Consider the following 22,477-nt stretch of genomic DNA (forward strand, 5'->3'; position numbering starts at 1 on the left):
GTAGTTTCGGACAGTGACACCACACTGGGAAGGAAGGTCTCTGCTAATGCACTTCATTGGAGTCTCTGAGGTTCTCATTCTGACTCTCCCCCTTGGACAACCTCTTCTGTCGGCTCCCTGACATCCCCTTGGGATTAGGTATCTGTTGACAAAAACTGCCATCTATCAGTTTATTGTTTATTGTACTCTCCCAAGTGCTTAGTACAGTGCTCTGCACACCGTCAGTACTCAATAAATATGATTGAATGTGAGAATGACTCAGCAACATAGAGGAGTTCCTGTAGGAGAACACCTTGGAAAAGGGAAAGAACTTGCCCACTGACCCAGTATGATTACCAATCCAAAAACAAGATACATCGAGAGTTCCACATAGTCTTAACTGTGAACCTAACCCCAATGCTAACTCTAACCCTAACCCCAAATTTAACCCTAATCATAACCCTAATCCTTACTCAAATTATTACTAATCCCTAATCCCAATCCTAATACTACCCCAAATCCAAAACCTAACCTTAACCCTGACCTTATCACTTTCCCTAGGCCCAATGCTAACCTTAAACCTATTATTAACCTTAACCCTAATGCAAAAGCAAACCCTAACCTTAGTGATTAGGGTTAAAGTAAGCATTACAGTAAGGATTAGGGTTAGGATTAGAGTAAGGGTTAGAGTTAGAGTTAGATTTGGGGGTTAGGATTATGGCTTGGGTAATTGTTAGGGTTAGAGTTAGGGTTCACTTGTGATTTCATATTTGATTAACATTATATTTAGATTTACATTCATGGCTAGGGTTGTGACTAGGGCTGGGTTATAGTTAGGTTGAAGGTTGGGTTTAGGGTTAGGTTTAAGATTGAGATTAGAGTGGGTTCTGGTTAGGGTTAGGGTTTGTATTAGAGTTAAGGTTTAAAATGAGGTTAAGAGTTTGATTAGGCTTAGGGTTAAGGTTTAGGTAAATATTAGGGCTAGGATAAATCTTTTGGTTAGGGTGGGAGTTAGGATTAGCATTAGGGCTAGGTTTAGCACTAGAGTTAAGGTTAGTGTTAGGGTTTGTGTTAGTGTTTGGGTTAGAGTCCTGGCCCTGCCACTTGTCTGCTGTGTGATCTTGGGCAAGCCACTTCACTTCTCTGGACCTCAGTTACCTCATCTGTAAAAAGGGAATTAAGACTGTGAGCTCCATGTGGGACATGGACTGTGTCCAATCTGATTATCTTGTATGTACCCCAGCATTGAACTGGGGTAAACATTTTAACTAACACTTCTAAAGGTTAAGGTTAGATTTAGTGTTTGGGTTAATGATAGGAAAATAGTTAAGGTTAGTGTTACAGTTAAGGTTAGAATAAAGGCAAGGGGCTTTTTTTTTTCCAGGTTAGGGTTAGGGTTAGGGTCAGGAGTGGAAATAATGTTACAGTTACAATTAGTTTTGGTTTGGGGATAAGGGTAAGTGTAGGTTTAAGGTTTGGTTTGAGGTATGGTTCAAATTTGGTTTTCTATTAGAATTACAGTTTATGTTAAATTTGTGTTCTGGGTTAGTGTCATATTTAGAGTTAGATTTGGAAGCATCAGCGAAATTGACCTAAAGAATATCTTTCATTGTTTTGGGTCTTGGTTGGGTGGGGGTTATAGTTACTGTTAAAATGATAGCAGAGTCAGGCAATAGGGTTACTGTTAGGGTTAAGCTTAAGGTTAGTGTTAGCTTTAGATCTGAAATTAGTATTTGGTTTGTGGGTAGGGTCAGGATTAAGATTAGATTTAGGGTTCTGGTTAAACTTTGGGTTTGGATTAATTTGGGGTTAAGGTAGGGATTAGGGTTAGTGAAATTATGGCTAAAATTAAGGTTAGGAAGTAGATTTAGGTTTAGCACTGGTGTAAGCATTAATTTTAAGATTAGGGTTAAGTGTTGCATTAGTTAAGTTTATGGTAAGAAGTAGGGTTTCATTAGGCATTAGGGTAAGGGTTTAGGTTTGTCTCTGTATTTTGTTTTAGATTAGGATTAGGATTAGGTCAAAGTTAGGGTTATAGATAGAACCAAAACTAGGACATACCTTTCGACTTGCAATCGGAATAGTTAACACAACTTTGGATAGTTCTCCCTCCAAAGGGAGGAAACACTGACTAAGAGCTTCTCACAAATGTTATTACTTCTCCTGTCAGCTGTATGATCTGGAAGATAGTGCACAATGGGATGTGTTGCTCTCCCTAGGAGTGTTCTAACACAGGGTAGTTGGTTAGCTTCAGAGTCTTCATTCAGCACCTTGCTTCAAGTCTTCTTTTTTTATTTCAGTTGAAACTCTTGACCAAAGTTAACACACAAATTCAATTTGGAAGCATCAGCTATGGAGATCTAAGGAGTACGTCAGAATGTTGTTGCTGGAGATAATCCTCAAAGGATTCTCAGAAAACATTGGAGATGGGCAAAAATATGTCAGTCTACAGAAATATATAAATAAAATTCATTTGGAACAAACTGTACAAGTTCAGGAGTCTAGGGCAAAACTGTTCATCCAGTTTTGCTTCACTGGGTCGGGAAGGGAAGAGCTGAATAAGACCAAACCTCAGACAGACTGAAAAGTTTTCCCAAGTATTCAAAATCTCTATCTGCAGGCTTCGGCAGTTTCTCCAACCAAAGGTAATGAACGCAGGAGGTGTCGGTCTCCAGGAATCTGGGCTGATCATCATGCTTATTAGATCTGAAACAGGATGAAGTATTCACCCTAGGAATTTCTTAGTGTAGGTAATTGGTTTATGTTTAACACTCCTTTCACCATCTCGCTGTATTTTATGGTTACCACAATTGGAACTCTTACACAAATGGATGAGCAAATTTACTTTAGAAGTGACAGCAAATGCAAAATCAGTAAAACTGTGATAAGACCCAAGGAATTCTACCAAAAACTATGAGATAAAACCGGTTATAAGTAAGATTACACAAAGACATGAACAAAAAGTGCTTGGAAAGAGAGGTATAAGTTCAATATCCCAGAATGTAGATTTACAACAAGTTTTGCTTCAGTAAGGGGATGCAGGATATGATTAAACCAAAAATAAAATATTCCAATCTTTACCCATGTAATCATCCATTCATTCATTCATTCAATCGTATTTACTGAGCACTTACAGTGTGCAGAGCACTGTACTAAACATTTGGTAAAGTACAATACAGCAATAAAGAGACCCAATCCCGCCCACAATGAGCTCACAGTCTAGAGGAGGGCAGACAGACTTCAATATAAATAAATAAGATTACAGATATATACATAAGTGCTGTGGGGCAGAGAGAGGGGGAAAGAGCAAAGGGAGCAAGTCAGGGCAATGCAGAAGGGAGTGGGAAATGAAGAAAAGTGGAGCTTAGTCTGGGAAGGCCTCTTGGAGGAGATGTGCCTTCAGCAAGGCTTTGGGGGTGGGGGAGCACATGTAATTGTCTGGTGGATTTGAGGAGAGAGGGCATTCCAGGCCAGAGCTAGAATGTTGGCCAGAGGTAGGTGGTGAAACAGGTGAGATTGAGGCACAGTGAGAAGATTAGCACCAGAGGAGCAAATCAGAATAATAAATACAGTCTGTTGCTGGTCAGAGAAGAAGCCACATAGCCCTCACTGGTGCTCAGAGCAGAGATTCAAGAGCTCCCATCATTGGTCAGAGCTGATGTCCCAGAGCTAACATAACTTTTCAGAGCAGAGACTTCAGAGGTCCTATTACTTGCCAGAGCAGAGACCTGCAGGCTTCTGCTGCAGCTTCTGCTCTGGAGATGGAAGCTCTGGGGTCTCTGCTCTGACCAGTTAATGGTATCTCTGGAGCATCTGCTCTTATCTTGATGGGAGCTCAGAGACCTCTTCTCTGAACAGTGATGGGATCTCTGGAGTCTCTGCTCTAACCAATGATGGGAGCGCTGGGGCTTCTATTCTGCCCAGCAATAGGAGTTTTGGCACCTTTGGTCTGACTAGTGACTGGAGCTCTGGAGCCTCTGCTCTAAGCAATAATGAGAGCTCTGAGTTCTTTATTCTTTCCAGCGATGGAAGCTTTGGTGTCTCTGGTCTGACCGGTTGTGGCAGCTCTGAAGTCTCTGTTTTGACCAGAGATGGGAGTTTTGGAGCCTCTGTTCTGACCAGTGCTGTTAACTCTGGAGCTTCTGCTCTGATCATGGATGTTAGCTCTTGCACCTCTACTCTGAACAGTAACAATAGCTCTGGGGGCTCTGCTCTGACAAGGGGTGGGAGATCTGGGGCCTCTACTTTGACCTGAAGTGGGAGCTTCAGAGTTTCTATTCTAACTAGAGATGGGAGCTGTAGCACCTCTTCTCTGACCAGTGATGGGAGCTCGGAGCTTTGGCAGCTGGAGTTTAGGCTGGATCTAGAGCTGAGGCTGGATTTGCTATGAAAGTAGAGTTTTGGCTGAAGCTAGAGTTGGGACTGAGGCAGGAAATAAGGTAGAGACTGGGGCTGGGGATGGGATTGGGACTGGGAAGGGACAGGAGCTGAACCTGGGACTGAAGCTGGGACTGGTGATGGGTTTGAGGTTGAGATGGGGTTGAATCTAGATCTGCAGCTGGGGCTGGAGCTGGGGCTGAGGTTGGGGTTGGGGTGGAGTGGGACTTCAATCCTTCACTAAATCCTGTTGGTCTCACCTTCATGACATTGATAAAAGCCACCCTTTCCTCTCCATCCAAACTGCTACCACATTAATAAAATCACTCATCCTAGCCCTCCTAGATTACTGTATCTGCCTCCTTGCTTACCTCCCAATCTCCTGTCTCTCCGCATTCCAGTCCAAACTTCACTTTGCTGCCCTGATTATCTTTTTACAGAAACTTGCAGTAGAATTCTCCAGTAGTTGCCTAACCACCTCCGTAACAAACAAAAATTCCTCACCACTGGCTTTAAAGCAGTCCATCACCTCCCCACCTCTTACCTCACTTCGCTTCTCTCCTTCTACAACCCAGCCCCGCACACTTTGCTCCTCTGGTGCTAGCCTTCTCACTGTGCTTCCATCTTGCCTGTCTTGCTGCCGACCCCTGGCACACATTCTTCCTCTGTCCTGGAATGCTCTCCCTCCTCAAATCCACCAGACTATTACTCTCCCCCACTTCAAAGCCTTACTGAAGGCACATCTCCTCCAAGAGGCCTTCCCAGACTAGCCCCACATTTCCTTATCTCCCATACCCTTCTGCATTGCCCTGATTTGCTCCCTTTGTTCTTCCCCGCTTCTGGCCCCATAGCACTTATGTACATATCTGTAATTTTATTTATTCGTATTGATATCTGTCTCCCCAACTCTAGACTGTAAACTCGTTGTGGGCGGGGAATGATCCTGATTATTGTATTATTATGTTCTCCCAAGCCCTTAGTAGAGTGCTCAAAAAAGACGATTGAATGAATGAATGATTGCAAATTAATCCGATTGGACACAGTCCATGTCCCACATAAGCTCACATTTTTAATCCCCATTTTGCAGATGAGGGGATTGAACCACAGAGAAGTTACCTGATTTACTTACTTCAACCATGTTACAGAGAATGTTAGCAAGTGTCGATGATTATAATTCTTTTTTATAGTACCGATTAACATAATCAAATTGAATTATTGTGGCCAAGTGGCCTAAGGAGCTGTGTTGTGGTTGCAATTTTCTCTGGAGGCGTGGATTCAAATCCTACCTCTGACGTATTTTTTCTTCTTTCTTGAAGGTTCCAATTGAGTCACTTCTTGCACAGCAGAGACAGACGAATGCCCAAGGAACTTAATAAGGAGAGTTTTGTGACTCCTTAATGGCCAACTCTGGACACTCACGATCCTGCCTGAAATCTCCAAGATCTGCCTCTGATTAAATTTGAAGATTTAATCTGATAAAAATCCCTCATCTTTGCCTGCGTCTATAGTTTGGTCACAGAGAGATAGGCTAAAACAAGTGTGTGTGTGTGTGTGTAACATTATTTCTATCATCTATTAGTCACAAATTCGGAGTTTGGAACCTCAGACTATTGCAGCTATTGCCTGAAGTTTTCCAGGCCAGAAGACATGGCTGAGGCTGAGGATGACAATTAAGCTCCAATTTATTCTTGCTACTGGGTGATGGCAGTGGAAGAAATAATACATAAATATTGTATTTATGTGCCAAATACTGTGGAGATATGAGAAATAAAAACAAAGTTAAAAAAAAAGAAACTCCCTGCTTAAGGCTGCTGCTATGAAAGTTTTGAATTGGAAGCCACCGATCACCAAGGCAACATGTTCCTTGACAGTTCTGTGCATCCAGTATCTGAACCAGCCAGGGCTGTTTTTGGAGAGCATGCTCAGCGGAAGGGTGACTCACTCACTCTTCACTCATTCCCAAGTGAGAGTCATTTTATCTAGCCACCTTTGTTTGGGCTGCAGAGGAAGGTAGTGCCATCCCTGCGTTGGTGGTATAGTGGTTAGCATAGCTGCCTTCCAAGCAGTTGACCCGGGTTCGATTCCCGGCCAACGCAAAGATTTTATTTTGGTTATGTAAGCACTCTCTGTCCTTTTGCTGGTCTTTACATCGGTGTTGTCAGGTAAACAAGGCTTCTGGTCCCTCTCCCGCCCCCGCATCTACTTACCAGAATACTCTACTGGGAAAAGCTAGTAATAAGCTTTTGTAGCAGGACTAATTCAATGATTTATTAAGCCTTTACTATGTGATAAGCACTGGGGTCGCTACAAAAGGACAAGATCAGCCCACACCGTCTCACGTCTCACTTGTGTACATATGTACTTGTGTACATGTACATCTGTACGCCCCTCCTCCATCCTCTCCTTCATCCCTGGAGTTTTCCCGCCTACAGACTCCGTGTCGGAAGGGCTGGCTCAAATCGCTGAAGAGGCCGAAGCGTAAAAGAGATGGGAAGCAAAGGGAATCTAGCTAGCACTCGAATGAACTCTTTCGAGAGAGGCCTCTCTAAAAACGAAAGCAAAAATACCAGCGCCCAACGTGGGGCTCGAACCCACGACCCTGAGATTAAGAGTCTCATGCTCTACCGACTGAGCTAGCCGGGCATATGCTGCTTCGTACGCTAGTGAGCAAATGGAATCCGTTTTTGGTTCCACTATTGTGAGGAATATTTTTGGTTATAGCAGAGCATTCAGCAGAAATCCTTCAAAAGGTTATAAGAGGCAGTGGTCTTATATGCCTTCGGCACAATCTGAATTCCGCAGGTCATTACGAAGTCTCCCCATCCGGAGAGACAAGGGGAAGACCTGGGGAAGAGGGAGGAGAGAGACTTTCTGTGAAGCTGGGGAGGAAGGAATCCAGGCTGACCTCTGCAGCCTCTGCAGCCAGCATGGTTTCCTCCGAAATCCAAGGGTGTGCGGGTGAAGCTGGTGCTGACCCCCGCGGCAGGGGGGACCCCAGATGGTCGGCCGGTCCCGGGAGCTGCTGCTGCTGCTTCCCTCCCCGCCGCCCCCATGCCGCTCTCGGGGCTGCGGGAGCGGACAGGACGGAGCCGGACAGCTGCCCTCACTGCCGCCCCAAATAAAAAACAAACCCCCCGACCGGTGGGAGGGGGCGCCGGGCATTCCTTTCATTTAAAAACGAATAAATAATTAATCCCCCGGCACTGGCCGTCCCAGTCTGAGCCCCCTCTTTCCCTCTGCCCTTCCCCCTTCCCCTCCCCTCAGCACTGTGCATATTTGTAGATATTATTTATTACTCTATTTGCTTTGTTAATGATGTGCATATATCTGTGATTCTATTTATCTTGATGATGTCTGCGCCAGACAGCTTGTTTTGTTTTGTTCTGCTTTGCTTTGCTGTCTCCCCTGTTTTGACTTTGAGCTCGTTATTGGGCTGGGATTGTCTCTATCTGTTGCCGAATTCTAAATTCCAAGCGCTTAGTACAGTGCTCTGCACAAAGTAAGCGCTCAATAAATACTATTGAATGAATGAATGGCAGGCCCGGCTTCTACCCTCTAGGCCCTCGGTCTCCTCTCCGTCTTATCCGCAGCTCTGCTCCCCGAGGAGCCGAGGGGGCTGCGGGAGAGAAGAAGCAGCAGGGACTGTGGGGGTTGAGGCCCCGGATGGAGGCTGATTTTGATTTCTCAGAAACATTCTCTCCATCTCTCCATTACAGTGGTAACTGGAAACAGGAGGATTTTTCCAAAGCGTTTGCAGAGACGCAGGGTCCTCTGTCTCCATTCCCCTCCCTTTGTAGGGACAATGGAGCCGGGAACGGGCAAGGATGCACATTCTCTCCGTCTCTAAAAAGTTTTAATAAAGATTCTGATCTTGTCTGCAAGAAGGTCTCGGCTCCAGACTCTTCCTGGGTACTTCTTTTAACTTTTCAAAAACAATGTCTCAGTGTTTCAATATGCTACAGTGCGAGTATCATTGTTGAAGAGGGGGTCTATGCTGACCGAAATAGGTCGATCTGTTGGGGGAGTGTTAGGTTGAAAATCTGAAGGTTCCTGATTCGATTCCGGACTTCGGAGTGCGTTGTTTTTTACCTCTCGGCAAATCCTTTTTCCAAAGGCAGGGAAACAGTTTCTGTTCATTCAATTTCCCCTGCTCCAGCCTAAACCATGGCCGTAATAATAATAATTGTGGTATTTGTTAAGGGCTTATTACACAAAACATTCATTCAGTCATATCTAAGCACTGGGGTAGCTACAAGCTAATCAGGTTGGATGCAGTCCTTGCCCCTCCATGGGACTCACAATCTTGATTCCCATTTTACAGATGAGGTAACTGAGCCACAGAGAAGTTAAGTGACTCATCCAAGGTTACACCACAGACATGTGGCAGAGCCGGGATTAAAACCCACGATTTCTGACTCCCAGGCCCGTATGCTTTCTACAAGGTCATGATGGCCGTAACGGCACAGACATCAGTGGAGAGGAAACGGTGTTGTTACAAAAGGTGTTTTATCACTGTCCCCTTTTCTCTTCTTCCCTGCGAGCTTGTTTCCCTCCCAAGGTCATTAACGCAAGGCAGGTTAATCGAGGCTTTTCTATACTGCACTAGAACAGCAGTTTAGGAACTTCCAAAAAGCATAGAGTGAGGCAGGATGGCCAAGATGTCTAAAGTGGTGTATTCAAGTCGCAGTCTCCCCTGGCAGGATGGGATTGAATTTCACTTCTGATTTTTTTTTTAATTTATTCCTTTCTTTTTTTCTGAAGGTTCCAACTTGGGCCATTCCCCAGCAGCCGAAAGCCCAAGGATGCTAGTATGAAGTGGTTTTTTTTACTTATTTGTTGGATACTTTGGACACACCATCCTGCTCATCACCTCAACACCCCATTCATTCATTCATTCCATCATATTTACTGAGGGATTACTGTGTGCAGAGCACTGTACTGAGCTCTTGGAAAGTACAATACAGCAATAAAGAGAAACAATCCCTGCCCACAATGAGTTTACAGTACAGAGGGGGGAGACAGACATCAAAACGAGTAAACAGGCATCAATATAAATAGAATTATAGGTATACACAGCATAAGTGCTGTGAGGCAAGGAGTTGAGGGGAAGAGCAAAGGGAGCAAGTCGAGGTGACGTGGAAGGGCAAGGGAGCTGAGGAAAAAGGCGCTTAGTTTGGGAAGGCCTGTTGGAGAAGTGCCTTCAGTAGGGCTCTGAAGGGAGAAGAGTGATTATTTGGTGGATTTGAGGAGGGAGGACGTTCCAGGCCACAGGCAGGACATGAGCCAGGGGTCGATGGCGGGACAGGAGAGATCGAGGCACAGTGAGAAGGTTAGAACCAGAGGAGCGGAGTGTACGGGGTGGGATGTAGAAGGAGAGAAGGGAGATGAGGTAAGAAGGGGCAATGTGATGGAGAGCTTTGAAGCCAATAGTGAGGAGTTTTTATTTGATACGGAGGTTGATAGGCAATCCCTGGAGATTTTTGAGGAGGGGGGCAGTGGGCGACATGACCTGAACGTTTTTGTAGAAAGATAATCCGGGCAGTGGAGTGAAGTATGGACTGAACTGGACTGGGAGAGGCAGAATGTTGAGAGGTCAGAAAGGAGACTGGTGCAGTAACCCAGTGGGGATAATATGAGTGATTGTACCAACGTGGTAGCAGTTTGGATGGAGAGGAAAGGTGGATCTTGGCGATGTTGTGAAGGTGAGACCGGCAGGCTTTGGTGATGGATTGGATATGTGGGATGAATGAGAGAGCATGGAGAATAAGGTTGACACCAAGGTTGCAGGCTTGTGAGACAGGAAGAATGGTTGTGCCATCCACAGTGAAGGGAAAGTCAGGGAGAGGACAAGGTTTGAGAGGGAAGATAAGGAACATTGTCTTGGACATGTTGAGTTTGAATTTGGGGGAGGACATCCAAATAGAGATATCCTGCAGGCAGGAGGAGATGCGAGCCTGGAAGGAGGGAGAGAGAACAGGGGAGGAGATATACATGTGGGTGTCATCCACATACAGATAATAGTTGAAGCCGTGGGAGCGAATAAGTTCACCAAGGGAGTGAGTGTAGATGGAGAATAGAAAGGGACCAAGACCTGAATCTTGAGGGACCCCTACAATTAGGGGATGGGAGTGGGAGGAAGAGCCCGCAAAGAAGACTGAGAAAGAATGGCCAGAGAGATAAGAAGAGAGCCAAGAGAGGAAGGAGTCAGTGAAAACAAGGTTGGATAAAGTATTGAGGAGAAGAGGGTGGTCCACATTGTTAAAGGCAGTTGAGAGGTCGAGAAGGATTAAGTTGGAGTAGGAGCCATTGAATTTGGCAAGAAGGAGGTCACCGGTGACCTTTGAGAGGGAGGTTTCAGTGGAGTGGAGGGGGCGAAAGCCAGATTGGAGGGGTTCCAGGAGAGAGTTGAAGGAGAGGAATTCGAGGCAGCGAGTGTAGACAACTCGCTCCAGGAATTTGGAGAGGAAGGGTAGGAGCAAGATGGGGCAATAACTGGAGAGGACTATGGGATCAAGGGAGGATTTTTTTAGATGTCTCAACCCTTGGTATTCCCTCCCTGTCCACAGATCCTGTCCACATTCGAACAATTGCCAAGAGCCTCATTAATGCATTGCTGAGTTTTCCCACCTCTCACGATTTAGATGGGGTTTTGATTCCGAGACCAGGAGGGGTCTTCATTTTTACATCTTTTCTATCCACCCCAGCGCTAAGTACAGTGCCTGACACATAGGAAGCACTTAATAAATGCCATCATTATTATTATCATTGCTATTATTAAAGGTGAAATTGCAATCATTGGGAGAGTGGAGCGAAAAGCAGTGTGTTCTGAGGTTTCCATGTTGTTCTTTGTGGAAACGCTGTAGGAAATCAAGGATAAATAATTACTCATCGACCTCCAAGAAGTCGCCTACAATTCTGCTGGTGTCAAAGCAGACGTCAGTAATCCATCGGTGATATTTATTGAGCAGTGACAGTGTATTATAATAAGAATCATTATATCTTTTGGAATTTCGAGAGAAACACCCATGTCTGATTAGCTAAGACACTGGCTCAGGTTCCCAACCCACAAGGTCAAATGCAGAACTTCGCCTCCGCTCTCACGATTCTTTCACGCTTTATAGCCCAAAACACTATTTGTGTAGGGAGTAAGGAAGGGCAGACAGTAGGCGGACCGGGCTTCTTCCTCAGTCTTTCCCTTCTGGTCACAGTTTTCTCTTTTCCCTCTATCCTCTGTCTGAAAATCCTCTTTTCTTATTTTTATTCCCGCCACACCTTTCAGTAAATCAATGGGTTTACTCACAGGAAAAAAAAGGAAATAAAAATGGGCTCGTCCGGGATTTGAACCCGGGACCTCTCGCACCCAAAGCGAGAATCATACCCCTAGACCAACGAGCCACCTTACGACGTTTCTGTAGATTCTCCCACTGAGGTGAAATGTCTCCATGGATAGCATGCCTGGTAATCTTCTGAAGCTAATCCGGCTAACTCTAGCCACTTAATGGAATAGGAGAAATCACAAAAAAGCGAATCACGACAACTGTGCCCATCATACACAGGCTGACCGGAGCTAGGAAATTTCTAGAAACAGAAAATCAAGACGAGGGCTCCAATCTTTCCTAGTTTCTTCCCAGATTCCCAGATTCTTCGGCACTCCATCAAATCCTGTCCCTTCATCAGGCTCAAAATTCCCAGGAAGGGCTGGAGAATTCTCTCAGTTTCAAACCAGGACAATTGAGCAAAAGGGAGAAGGAGGACTTCTGAGTGCTTAGGTGCATTCATCGCTTCCATCTGGGGCTTGAGCATAAACAAAGGCTAAAGGTGAAAATTTATTTTCCCTAACCGGGAATCAAACGCAGGCCACGGCCGTGGAAGCTCTGAATCCAAACCCTGGACCACCAAGGAATCCAAACGCATCTTCTTTGTACCTCCCTACCTCACACCGTTCACTGTGGTATCTAACATTTCATTAATATTATTACTGATATTACTATGTATCATGAATAATAATGATGTAATTTTTGTTAGGCGCTTACAATGTGTGAAGCACGGTTCTTAACCTTGGGAGAGATACAAGTTAATCAGGTTGGAGACAGGCCCTAACCCACATGGGTTAAGGAGGAGTTTAAATTTAAGGAGGAGACCTTGAGAGCAAGCAGGCCAGCATCTTTTACCGCCCTTCGCCCCGAACTCCTCCCTATCCTCCCTCATCTCCCCACTGTTTCGACCCGTGGTAGAAAGAAAGGCATTTTTCTCCCCGCACTGCTTAATTCGAGTTGGTTACTGGGTGCCCGAAATGCCCGAACAGACTAAATATTTTTCATCCATTGCTTTCATTCCTCAACTGGTTCGGGGCTGGAGTTTTGATTCCGTAAGGATCGTACCCCTCCCTCCGGGTTGGATTTACCTCAAGGCAGTCAGGACCCCCTAGAAATTCACAGACCAGAAAGCCCACCTCCCGCGATGAGATTGCCTTGCATGCTTTCGCATTTCAGACAAACCCCTTGCAAATTAACCAGAACGGGGCTACCCCAATTCACACTGCATTTCACCCTCTGGATTCTCATTTCCCTTTTCCTGTCGCCAGATATTCAGAAATGGGACAAAGGAATGGAACTGGGAGCGTCAGGAAGAGGAGGGGAAAAGGTGTCTAACGGAGCGAGGGGTTTGCTGTCGATAGGTGAATCGTTGGGTGAAAATCTTTGTGACTCATTCATTCATTCAATAGTATTTATTGAGCGCTTACTATGTGCAGAGCACTGTACTAAGCGCTTGGAATGAACAAGTCGGCAACAGATAGAGACAGTCCCTGCCGTTTGACGGGCTTACGGTCTAATCGGGGGAGACGGACGGACGAGAACGATGGCGATAAATAGAGTCGAGGGGAAGAACATCTCGTAAAAACAATGGCAACTAAATAGAATCAAGGCGATGTACATTTCATTAACAAAATAAATAGGGTAACGAAAATATATACAGTTGAGCAGACGAGTACAGTGCTGAGCGGATGGGAAGGGAGAGGGGAGGAGCAGAGGGAGATGGGGGGAAAAGAGGGTTAAGCTGCGGAGCGGTGAAGGGGGGCGGTAGAGGGAGTAGAGGGAGAAGGGGAGCTCAGTCTGGGAAGACCTCTTGGAGGAGGTGAGTTTTAAGTAGGGTTTTGAAGTGGGGAAGAGAATCGGTTTGGCAGAGGAGAGGAGGGAGGGCGTTCCGGGACCGCGGGAGGACGTGGCCCGGGGGTCGATGGCAGGATGGACGAGACCGAGGGACGGCGAGGAGGTGGGCGGCAGAGGAGCGGAGCATGCGGGGCGGGCGGTAGAAAGAGAGAAGGGAGGAGAGGTAGGAAGGGGCAAGGTGATGGAGAGCCTCGAAGCCTAGAGTGAGGAGTTTTTGTTTTGAGCGGAGGTTGATAGGCAACCACTGCAGGTGTTTAAGAAGGGGAGTGACATGCCCAGATCGTTTCTGCAGGAAGATGAGCCGGGCAGCGGAGTGAAGAATAGACTGGAGCGGGGCGAGAGAGGAGAAAGGGAGATCAGAGAGGAGGCCGACACAGTAGTCTAGCCGGGATATAACGAGAGCCCGTAGCAGTAAGGTAGCCGTTTGGCTGGAGAGGAAAGGGCGGATCTTGGCGATATTGTAAAGGTGAAACCGGCAGATCTCGGTAACGGATCGGATGTGTGGGGTGAACGAGAGAGACGAGTCAAGGATGACACCGAGATTGCGGGCCCGAGAGACGGGAAGGATGGTCGTGCCATCCACGGTGATAGGGAAGTCTGGGAGAGGACCGGGTTTGGGAGGGAAGATGAGGAGCTCGGTCTCGCTCATGTTGAGTTTTAGGTGGCGGGCCGACATCCAGGTGGAGACATCCTGGAGGCAGGAGGAGATGCGAGCCCGAAGGGAGGGGGAGAGGACAGGGGCGGAGATGTAGATCTGCGTGTCATCTGCGTAGAGATGGTAGTCAAAGCCGTGAGAGCGAATGAGTTCACCGAGGGAGTGAGTGTAAATGGAGAACAGAAGAGGGCCAAGAACTGACCCTTGAGGAACTCCAACAGTTAAAGGATGGGAGGGGGAGGAGGCTCCAGCGAAGGAGACCGAGAATGACCGGCCAGAGAGATAAGAGGAGAACCAGGAGAGGACGGAGTCCGTGAAGCCAAGGTGAGATAAGGTATGGAGGAGGAGGGGATGGTCGACAGTGTCAAAGGCAGCAGAGAGGTCAAGGAGGATTAGAATGGAGTAGGAGCCATTGGATTTGGCAAGAAGGAGTTCATGGGTGACCTTAGAGAGAGCAATCTCGGTAGAGTGGAGGGAACGGAAGCCAGATTGGAGGGGGTCCAGGAGAGAATGGGAGTTAAGGAATTCTACGCAGCGATTGTAGGCGACTCGTTCTAGGATTTTGGAAAGGAAGGGTAGTAGGGAGATAGGGCGATAACTGGAGGGGGAAGTGGGGTCAAGAGCGGGTTTTTTTAGGCTGGGGGAGACGTGGGCATGTTTGAAGGCAGAGGGGAAGGAGCCCTTGGAGATTAAGTGGTTAAAAATAGAAGTTAAGGAAGGGAGGAGGGCAGGGGCGATGGTTTTAAGAAGGTGAGAGGGAATGGGGTCCGAGGCGCAGGCGGAGGGGGTGGCACTATGCGAGGAGGGAGGAGATCTCTTCTGAGGATACTGCAGGGAAGGATGGGAAAGTAGGGCTCCAAGAGGTAGGCTGACTGTCACCTCGGGTTTCCCGAATCCAACAGCTTGCACCACCCTAGCGAGGGATTTCAGTGCTGTCGCTGGAGATTAGCTATGGGCTTCTCCGTTGGTCTAGTGGTTAGAGGTGAGCACTCGCCCGGCAATGGCCGACTTTCGATTCCTGGTGAAAGAAGTTTCATTTGTACATTCATCTCTTGTTTTTACCCAAGTCCCAGCTGTGAGCAGTTACTGGACCTAAACACTTCAGATGTTTCCCGTCTCTCCTTTGCCCAGTTGACCAATTTTGAAATTGAGGGGAACTGAGGTAATTATGGTCACGGCCTTGAGATTTCAGGACAACGCCTATTCCAAACCAATCCCGGGATCGGGTTTACACGCCTCAGGGCCCCAGGCAGAAATTCGCCTGCGCCCTCACAAATCATTTCGTTCTTTACAGCACAGAACACTGTTGGTGTAGAATGAGAAGAAGGGTAGACGGTGTGAGTGTTGGTGGCTCCTTCTCGTACTCTTTCCCTGCTGGTGATAATTTCCCCTTTTCCCGCTATCCTCTGCCTCGAAATACCTCCTTATTCCCCATATTTCAGTAACCACTGGATTGATTAAGGTTCTGGTATCATTAGTAATAACAGAAAAAAAATCCAAGGAATTATCCGATATTTGAACGCAGAACTGCTCACACCCTAAGCGAGAATCATACACATATACCAACGAGCCAACCTGAGGAACAATGCAGAAATCTCCTGTAGAAGCGAAACGCCTCTGGGGATAACGTGTCTCTGGTAATGTTCTGAAGCGAATGCGGCTCACTCTAACCACTTGAGGGAACGGGAGAAATCCCGCCAAAAAACGAACCACGACCAGTGCGCCCATCACACACAGGGTCACCAGAGCCAGGGAATTGCTGGAAACAGAAAATCAAGATGAGGACACCGATCACTCCCAGATGCTTCTTCGGCTCTCCATCAAACCTTCTCCCCTCGCAGGCTCAAAGATCCTTGGAAGCGCTGGAGAAGCTCGCTGGAGGAGTGATAGATCGCTCTGAAAAAAACAGGAGTGCACATCTCCTTCGGCCTCCCGCGTTACGCTCTGAATATAGAACGACTTACTACTCAGACTGGTTGTCGCAGATGCCTCGGCTACCCTCAATTTCAAACAAGGCCAACTGGAAGAAAGGGAGAAGGGAGACATGTGAAGTGTTCAGGTCCAGTCATCGCTTCCACCTGGGGCTTGGGTAAAAGCAAAGGAAAATTGAAAAAAGTGACCTTCCCTGACCGGGAATCGAACCCGGGCCGCGGCGGTGAAAGCGCCGAATCCTAACCACTAGACCACCAGGGATACACAAAGCATCATTTCTCTACCCTCCTCCCTCACGTCATTCACCGCAGGGTCGCTCCTTTCATTACTATTAATGTCACTTTTTGTAATATCATAACAATATGGTACATGTTAGGAGCGTACTCTGCATCAAGCACTATTCTAAGCCCTGGGATAGATAAAGATTAATCAGGTTGGGGACAGTCCCTGTCCCACATGGAACTCTAGACTGTGAGCTAGTTGTGGGCAGGGATTGTCTCTCTTTATTGCTGTATTGTGGTGTTTTCCAAGCTCTTAGAACAGTGCCCTGCACACAGTCAGTGCTCAGAAAATGCGATTGATTGATTGAATGAATGAATGAATGAATGAATGAATGAATGAACTCCCAGTCTAAGGAGGAGATTTGGGGGACCAATCGTGCCAGCATCTTTCACCACCCTCGCCTCCAACTTCGCCTCATCCTCCCTCATCCCCGCACTGTCCCGTTCCGTCGTAGAAGGAAAAACATTTCCCTCCCCGCACTGCTTAATTCGGACCGGCTATTGGATGCCCGAAATCCCCAAGCCGACTAGACACTTATCATCCATTCGAAACATTCCTCACTGGGTTGGGCCTGAGGTAGGAAATGAGGCTACCGAAGAGGATGAGCTCTGATTCCGTCGGGATCATGCCCCTGCCTCGGGACTGGCTGAACCTCGAAGGAGCCAGGACCCCCGTGAATTTTCAATCGCTGAAATCGGTGAACGGCGTGACCTGGGATGGGATTGATTTATTTGCAGGAACGGTTGAGACAAAGCGCACTCTAATTCAGCAAAACGAGGCTACCTATCGACTGTATTGCGCTCGCCCAATTCTCACCGCATCTCTCCCTCTGGCTCCGGTCCCCGGTGGGACGTTGTTTCATACCTCCCGCATTTTCCTGAGGTCAGAAAATCAGGAAATGGACAAGGAAATGGATTTGAGAGCGACAGGGAGATGAGGGAAAGAGGTTCCAGATGGAGCCAAGCTCTCGTTGTCGATCGTTGAGCAGAAACAGCCTTGACACCGGGAAGTAGGCTTTCTGTCACCCGGGGTTCCGTCCTCATCAAGAAGCAGAGTCAGGTTGTGGAAGTTTTCAGTAATGGGGGAATATTGTATTCCCTGGTGGTCTAGTGGTTAGGAGTCGGCGCTCTCACCGCCGCGGCCTGGGTTCGATTTCCGGTCAGGGAAAAGAAGTTTTAGCCAGTTCAGCCTTACGCCTTTCTCATCTGTCACTTATTTCAAGCCGTTATCCCTAGCTTTTACTCACTTTCCGAAGAGCGGGTCACCCCTAGCTTCTACTCACTTTCCAAAGAGCGGACGAGGAGGAGGAGGAGGAAGGAGAACCCTGCAACTTTGTAATCGGCCCTCACTCTGCTATTCACCCTGCAATGTGTTGTAAATGGCATCTCCATTCCTCCAATCAGCGTGGTGTCCATATATAATACCCCATTGGTTCCCAGAGTAATTTTCCTCCTCCATTCCTCCAGTTAGGATAGAATCCACATAATACTCAATTGGTTCCCAGAGCAATTTTCCTCCGCTTTTACCTCCTGAGGGTTGAAATTTTCTGTAGAGGGGAGGTGGAGGGAGTCAGTCACAGAGAAAGGGTTACACAAAGCATGTCTTACCCAAGTGAGACGTCCCTGGGAAAGGAACCGTAACCAACCCGATTTCCTTGTATCCACCCCAGTGCTCAGGATAATACCTGGCACATAGTAAGTGCTTAAAAAATACCATAATTATTGTTATTACTCTTCCAAGCACTTAGTACAGTGCTCAGCCAACAGTAAGCACTGAAACTATTGATTCATCTGTTCACAATAAACGCTCAATAAATGCAATTGATTGGTTGATTATTCAGCTTACGCTTAGCCCCATAGCACTTTATGTATATATCCGTAATTCCTTTATTTATATTAATGTCTAGCTGCCCCTTTAGACTGTAAACTCACCGTGGGCGTCTTCTAACTCTCTTATATTATACTCTCCCATTATGGTCTCCCAAGTGCTCAGTACAGTGCTCTGCACATAGAAAACCGTCTATGATTGAATACCTTTGATTGAATTGTTTTATTTACTTCAATGAATAAATAGCATTTATTGTCGATCTACTGTGTGAAATAAGAGAATCCAGAGGGCAGGAATGGGGAATCGGGAGGAGGATGGGGATGTGAAGATGGGACGGGACAGTGGGAGTAAGATGTGGAGGGGAAATGCCCGACGCTGCTGGGACAGAGGGACGCCAGGTGTTCATTCCCTTCTTTGCAGGAAGACTGCAAGGGGAAGAAGGTAGAGCGCTAGGAACTGGCTGATTATCCAGATATAACTCTCTGTCTTGCTCTTCCCGTCGCCTAGGATGATGGTATTTATTCAGCGCTTACTATGTGGCAGGCATTGTACTAAGCACTGTGGTAGCTACAAGGAAATCGGGTTGGACACAGCCCCTGTACCACATAAGGCTCACAGTCTTAATCCCCTTTTTATAGATGAGGTAGTCTGAAGCACAGAGAAGTGAAGTGACTTACCCAAGGTCACAGAGCAAACAAGTGATGGAGCCGGGATTAGAACCCAGGATTAGACCGCTGGGAACAACTGGCACAGGAGGAAGAGTGTGAAGGAGAAGGACCCTCCCATCTCCCGTGTCATTTGGAGTCTCAAGGGCTGGGAAGAGGGACCAAATCCCGAACCAGTGAGATTCGCGCTGAACAATAGAAACCATCGTCCAAACCAAGTAGGGACGGGAGTGGGAGGGGTGACGGAATTGTTGGGTATTTCCGAAAAGGAACAAAGACTTGAACAGCATCACTGAGAGCCATAGAAAGCATGCATCCTGAGAAGTAGCATGCATGATGCCGTACGATAGTATTGACGGTTGAGCTCTGACTCGAGACTCCTGAAATGGCGGTTTAATTCTGCGTCTTAGAACTGCGGAATAATAACTTTTTCTCTTTCTTCCCGTGAGCATCATTCTCAGGCTCACGATCGAATGCCTCCTCCCCCTACCTCCTTGACTCTGTGCAGTTCTGGACCATGCTCTTTCAGGGATAGCAGAAGAGCAAAAGTCATTCATTCATTCATTTACTAGATCAATCGTATTTACTTAGCGCTTACTGAGTGCAAAGCACTATACTAAGCGCTCGGGAGAGTACAAGGCAACAATAAACAGACGCATTCCCTGCCCCGTCCATGACCGGAAGGGATTTAGAGTCAGGACAGACTTAAAAAGCTGATATCCTGTCTTTCACTGTCTTTCACATCTGGGGTATGTGGGCTGAGCGAACTGAACTGGACTTCTACACTGTACTGAAAACCCTGAAGTAAATCTGCTAAAAGACAATAGCAGGGTAAGTAGCAGAGGGAGGGCCGCTTATCTCCCCTTCCTCCACCTCCTCCACCCGAAGGAAATTGAGTAAAAGTGAAGGAAACTGAGAAAAAGCAAAGGATGATCACTTGAAAATCAATGAAAGACGTATACCTGAACCAGCTAAAATAACTCTTCCCTGACCGGGAATCGAACCCGGGCCAAGGCAAAAGGAGGGACGGAAAGCTAACCACTAGACCACCAGGGAGGGAATTAGCATCTTTTTACTGGAAAATTTGAATGAACTGAGAGAGTTCAGTACAGTGGATAGGTAACTTTGTTCTGCTGAATTAGAGTGCGCTTTGTCTCAACCGTTCCTGCAAATAAATCAATCCCATCCCAGGTCACGCCGTTCACCGATTTCAGCGATTGAAAATTCACGGGGGTCCTGGCTCCTTCGAGGTTCAGCCAGTCCCGAGGCAGGAGCATGATCCCGACGGAATCAGAGCTCATCCTCTTCGGTAGCCTCATTTCCTACCTCAGGCCCAACCCAGTGAGGAATGTTTCGAATGGATGATAAGTGTCTAGTCGGCTTGGGGATTTCGGGCATCCAATAGCCGGTCCGAATTAAGCAGTGCGGGGAGGGAAATGTTTTTCCTTCTACGACGGAACGGGACAGTGCGGGGATGAGGGAGGATGAGGCGAAGTTGGAGGCGAGGGTGGTGAAAGATGCTGGCACGATTGGTCCCCCAAATCTCCTCCTTAGACTGGGAGTTCATTCATTCATTCATTCATTCATTCAATCAATCAATCGCATTTTCTGAGCACTGACTGTGTGCAGGGCACTGTACTAAGAGCTTGGAAAACACCACAATACAGCAATAAAGAGAGACAATCCCTGCCCACAACTAGCTCACAGTCTAGAGTTCCATGTGGGACAGGGACTGTCCCCAACCTGATTAATCTTTATCTATCCCAGGGCTTAGAATAGTGCTTGATGCAGAGTACGCTCCTAACATGTACCATATTGTTATGATATTACAAAAAGTGACATTAATAGTAATGAAAGGAGCGACCCTGCGGTGAACGACGTGAGGGAGGAGGGTAGAGAAATGATGCTTTGTGTATCCCTGGTGGTCTAGTGGTTAGGATTCGGCGCTTTCACCGCCGCGGCCCGGGTTCGATTCCCGGTCAGGGAAGGTCACTTTTTTCAATTTTCCTTTGCTTTTACCCAAGCCCCAGGTGGAAGCGATGACTGGACCTGAACACTTCACATGTCTCCCTTCTCCCTTTCTTCCAGTTGGCCTTGTTTGAAATTGAGGGTAGCCGAGGCATCTGCGACAACCAGTCTGAGTAGTAAGTCGTTCTATATTCAGAGCGTAACGCGGGAGGCCGAAGGAGATGTGCACTCCTGTTTTTTTCAGAGCGATCTATCACTCCTCCAGCGAGCTTCTCCAGCGCTTCCAAGGATCTTTGAGCCTGCGAGGGGAGAAGGTTTGATGGAGAGCCGAAGAAGCATCTGGGAGTGATCGGTGTCCTCATCTTGATTTTCTGTTTCCAGCAATTCCCTGGCTCTGGTGACCCTGTGTGTGATGGGCGCACTGGTCGTGGTTCGTTTTGTGTGTGTGTGTGTGTGTGTGTGTGTGTGTGTGTGTGATTTCTCCCGTTCCCTCAAGTGGCTAGAGTGAGCCGGATTAGCTTTACAGCACTACTAGAAACACGTAATCCGCAACGCCGTTTCCTCTCAGTAGGAGATTTCTCTACCTTCCTTTTCTTTGATCTAGGGGTATGACTCTCTCCACAGCTTCAAAGCGCGGACCATCGAGTCCTTCTTTTATTCAGTCAGAGCCTAATTCGATCTCCTGGTTTACTGAAAGCGTGTGGAGGGAAGAGAAGTAAGAAAAGAGGATTTTGAGGCAGGGGAAAGGAGAAAATCGAGACCAGGAGGGAAAGAATGGGGAAGGATCCTTGTCCGCCCACCTTCTGCCCCTCCTTATTCCTTACATAAATAGGGTTTTGGGCTTTATAGAGTGAAAGAATTGTAAGCGCGCAGACGAAGTTCTATATTCGACCCTGTGGGTTGGGAACCCGAACCCGTGTCTTAGCTAATAATAACAATAACTGTATTTGTTAAGCACTTACTATGTACCAGGCACTGCAGGGCTGTGGTGGATACAAGCAAATCAGACTGGACTATGTCCACTGTTCAGCTGTGGAAAATCCCCATTTTCCAAATGAGGTACTTGAGGCATAGAGACGTTAATTAATTTGCCCAAAGTCACACAGTAGACAAGTGGCAAAGTTCACATTAGAACCCATGACTTTCTGATTCCCACGCCTGTGCTTTATCCACTATGCCATACTTTTTCTCTGCCAATCAGACATGGCAATTTCGAAATTCCAAAAGACTAATGGTCCTCATTATAATACACTGTCAGTGTTCAATACATATCACCAATGATTACTGATTTAGATAAACTTTGAGGACTGCTCTGATATTGGCAGAATTGTCTGTGACGTCTCATTGGTGGATGAGTAATTATTTGCCCTTGGTTTCCTACAAACGTTTCCACAAAGAAGAGCAAGATGGAAACCTCACAATACAAAGCATTTCCTTCCACTCTCTCTTTGATTTCAATTTCAATAATAATAATAAGAATGATATTTGTTAAGAGCTTCCTATGTGCCAGTCACTGTACTAAGCACTGTGGTGCATACAAGCAAATCAGGATGGACATAGTCCTTGTCCCACATGGGGCTTACAGTCTCAATCCACATTTTACAGATAAAATAACTGAGGCC

General features: G+C 46.8%; 5 non-coding genes across 5 annotated transcripts; 2 read left to right on the plus strand and 3 right to left on the minus strand.

Moving 5' to 3' along the window:
* The first annotated feature begins 6,380 nt into the window (after window positions 1-6,380).
* On the plus strand, window positions 6,381-6,452 carry TRNAG-UCC. Its single transcript has one exon. It is a non-coding gene; the product is annotated as a tRNA-Gly (tRNA).
* Window positions 6,453-6,926: 474 nt separating this feature from the next.
* On the minus strand, window positions 6,927-6,999 carry TRNAK-CUU. The gene has a single exon. It is a non-coding gene; the product is annotated as a tRNA-Lys (tRNA).
* A 4,680-nt stretch (window positions 7,000-11,679) lies between these two features.
* Window positions 11,680-11,751, minus strand: TRNAP-UGG. The gene has a single exon. It is a non-coding gene; the product is annotated as a tRNA-Pro (tRNA).
* Window positions 11,752-16,302: 4,551 nt separating this feature from the next.
* Window positions 16,303-16,374, minus strand: TRNAE-UUC. The gene has a single exon. It is a non-coding gene; the product is annotated as a tRNA-Glu (tRNA).
* Window positions 16,375-20,802: 4,428 nt separating this feature from the next.
* Window positions 20,803-20,874, plus strand: TRNAE-UUC. The gene has a single exon. It is a non-coding gene; the product is annotated as a tRNA-Glu (tRNA).
* The last annotated feature ends 1,603 nt before the right edge of the window (window positions 20,875-22,477 follow it).

Source organism: Ornithorhynchus anatinus, chromosome 5, assembly GCF_004115215.2.
Source record: "Ornithorhynchus anatinus isolate Pmale09 chromosome 5, mOrnAna1.pri.v4, whole genome shotgun sequence".
NCBI classification, from domain to species: domain Eukaryota; kingdom Metazoa; phylum Chordata; class Mammalia; order Monotremata; family Ornithorhynchidae; genus Ornithorhynchus; species Ornithorhynchus anatinus.